Source organism: Poecilia formosa, unplaced genomic scaffold, assembly GCF_000485575.1.
Source record: "Poecilia formosa unplaced genomic scaffold, Poecilia_formosa-5.1.2 Scaffold355, whole genome shotgun sequence".
In the NCBI taxonomy this organism is placed as follows: Eukaryota; Metazoa; Chordata; class Actinopteri; order Cyprinodontiformes; family Poeciliidae; genus Poecilia; species Poecilia formosa.
The window spans coordinates 620,465-624,057 of record NW_006800294.1 but is presented as its reverse complement, the minus strand read 5'-3'; positions in this window follow the sequence as shown (position 1 = coordinate 624,057).

Here is a 3,593-nt window from a genome sequence, read left to right as displayed (position 1 = left end):
TTCACTGAGCAGCAGCTCCAGTAAAGAGCTCAGCTCCACCAGCTGTTTGCTAATTGCTGCTGGCTAGTCTGAAGGAGCAGAGTGGGGAGGAGCTTTGCCTCAAAGGCGGGGCTACGTCCACCCAGGCGTTTTGCACAGCTGAATGGTTGCCATGGAGATTAATTTCTCAAACATGAATGAAAAAATCAAAGCGACACTGCAGGAATGTTTCTGATGAGGGAAAAATATGATGGAAAGATTAGAAAAGTTTTATTTTTTTACACAATGTTGCCCCTTTAAGAAACCAATATATCATCAATTATCAGTGATTCTGCAAAATCAAATGCACCAAAATCCTCATGCTGGAGTTAAATAATGATCTACATTTCGTGTCCATCTGCTGCGTTCAGCCATCATTCACACTGAGCCTTGTTGTCATGGCGACTTCCTCTCTGCCGTTTGTCTGATAGTAAAATGCAACGCTCTGAATCAAGTGGTACTTTTTATTTGTCCATTTTTGTTGATGAAAATGAAACTCTAACCGTTTCTAACGACCAGACGGAGTTTTGAAGAGAAGCGGCAAAAGCAAAGGAGGTGGATTAGCAGAGCTGATGGAGTTACTGAGGGATATCATCTCTGTTGTCTGGATGTTGAGCTGTCAGCGTGTCACAATGGTCATCTTCAGTCAGAGGCATCTTTAGATCAGTTGCAGGGCAGACTGCTACTGGAGGACGATCAGAATATTTATTTCCCCTTAATGATAAAACATTTTTTAATTTAATCAAGAGTAAAATTGTATTTATTCCTGCTTCAGATGAAAGTAATTCTAGTAAAAATGACTTAATTACGTTTGGAAAATTATCATTTTACAGATAAATTGTTATGCATCTGCATTAAGACTGGAGGTCAGACTATTTCACACTGCAATATTTTACGTTTCATATTTCTCTGAGGAACTTTAAAAAACAAAAATAAATTTTTGCACAAAAAAATATTCACTGTGGTGAATGAATAAATTCAGTTTGATTTAGTTCAGTTTGAAGATGAATTTCCGTTTTCCGCATCAGAAACTGTTTAACTTTCCTCCAAAGCAGCAGATTAAACCTGAGGCAACTTTACACAACATGCTGCATAAAAATGCTTCAGTTTATAAGAGCAATCTCTTCTGTTTGTAGTCATGACCAAATGTTTGCATTTTTACAACAACTTTAAGCCTTTAAATCGGTTTAGGTCCTTCTGTTGGAATATATTTGTGTTTCTAAGTTTGGCGGGTGGTTCAGGTAAATGTCTGAAACTCTTAAGGTGATGATGAAAGTGCTGAGGAAACCGCGGTCGCCTCAGATCCGAAGCCTTTCTGTTGCTGAACAGCGGCGGCCGGAGAAAACCCGCTTTAAAAAGCACTGACCCCCTCAGAGCCGCATTACTTCATGGAACGAAGGCACATTTACAACTTACTCCACTCTTTTAGGAATCATCATCCAAAAGGAGAGAAATATGAAAATGTAGGTTTATTACCCAAGCCTGGATCATCTCCGATTATACCTTATTTTCTTACTTTCAGACTGGAATATTACACAGAATATCCTTTTTATCTGAAAGGGAGTAGTTCAGGATGGAGTGTGTTTGCATCGTCCCATAAGGAAGTGTAGGATGCTGTGTGTGTGTGAAGTTAAAAACCAATTAGAAGAGAGAATGAGTGCGCTCTTTGCAGCTTAGTGAAACTCTTCAGACAGAAGCAAACGGTCCCGTTTCGGAGGCGGCTCATTGATGTGGGATTGTGATGTGAAACGGCAGAACCGATGCATAACAGAGCGCCGAGGGAAACGGAGAAACGGCCCCAGATTGAGAGAGAAATCAAGAAATAGCGATGTGTGTATTTATACTGTATCTCCGCTCTGCACATTGGAGTGTGTTTGTGAGAGTGATTTCTCTCATGTATCGCTCGCACCAAGAAGAGCTGGCTGATGATAAACAGGATTAGCGGATTATTAGAGGGGGATGAGGTGTGTGTACAAGTGTGTAGCATGAGCGTGTGATGGAGCTGAGTGTGTGTGTGTGTGAGTGTGTGTGTGTGGAGCTGCACTTTGGGTGTGTCTTGGGAACAGGGGGAAAAATATCCAACTTCAAATTGATGCAGTCAAGAAAAAATAACCCAAAATAACCGACCGGAGCTCGACCCGCTCCTGCTGCAGGAGTCATCCAAGTATATGGATGGAAAGTTGAGTGGAAGAAAAACTGTGCCATGTAAAAGGGATACAAGGTCACAATTTGTAGTTTGAATCAGAGTTTCAAGAGTCACCACAGACAGATGGATCCAGAACATGGACTACATCTGATACATGAGCAGAACCAGAACCAGAACCAGACAGGTAAAAGTACAGCCTCCTTTTCATTTGGAGATCATGAACAGAGTCTGGAGGCAGAGAGGAGAGCAGCCGGATCCACCGAGCTGGGCGTCCAGAGTGACGCTTCCACAGTCAGTGAACTGTTATAAATGTTCACAAAATGTTACTAATGTCAAAAAAACTGAATTTCACAATTGCTGTTTCCATTTGGCGATTAAAATCCCACATTAATAAGTTTGTTCATGTGATGAGTAGTTAAAATACATGCAGTGCTGTCATCTTCCTACCACTTCCTGTTTTCTTCTTTGTTGTTTCTTCCAGTAGTAACATCTGGATATTGATCACATGACTTCATCCTGCTGCAAAACCGTTTGATCAGAAATGTGAGTTTTTGGTCAAACTGGTGTGTTTCCCTTAAGCAAATTTATTTTCATAATTCCAGTAGATGATGAATGGAGACACAGCTACAGATGATCTGGGTCAGCATGTTGTCTGCTGGTTCTGGTTCTGGTCCACTGGCTCTACCAGAACATTTTAGACCTTCATTCTTTCTTCTGCTGATCTCAGTTTTATGGAGATGCTGGTCTGGTACCGACCCACAGCACCAAGTCCTGCTTTAATCACCATGGTAACGCCGTCCAGCCACCTGGATGTGAGGTCCGACCCAAGTGAACAGAGTTCTGGTTATGAAGTCGTGACGTCGGCGTGGTGGCGCTACATGTAGCTCTGACTTTGAACACAATCTGTCATGTAAATCCTGTAAAGTAACATCTCACTACTGTTGCTGTGTGGAGCGGCCATATTGAATCAGTCGGTCTTGTGACTGCAGTTGGTTGGAGTTGATCCCAGTTTCCCAGTTGGAAATCTGATTTCAGCTGATTTTTACGACTGGAAGTGAAAATTTCAGCTGGAACGCAGCATTAATAATTAAAATAATAATATAATAATCTGTGAAAATGAATTCAATTAAGAAATCAGTTCTATGATCAACTAATTTATTGTGATAAACCCATAAAATAAAACCATAATGTGACGAAAGTCTGTGTTGAAATCTGCGCCTGAGATGATGTAAAGGAAGTCCATATTTGGTAGTTCGCCTGGCTGATACCAAAGTGTCTTCTGATTGGCTAATCAGTCGTCTCGACGACTCTCCCTGAAACAGAACCAGAGAAATGTTTCCATCAAATTTTAATTTAATTGGTTTGATTGGGACAGTGCATATTAATCAACATATTTCATGGCAGTGAAAATATGCAGGAATTAGCACAG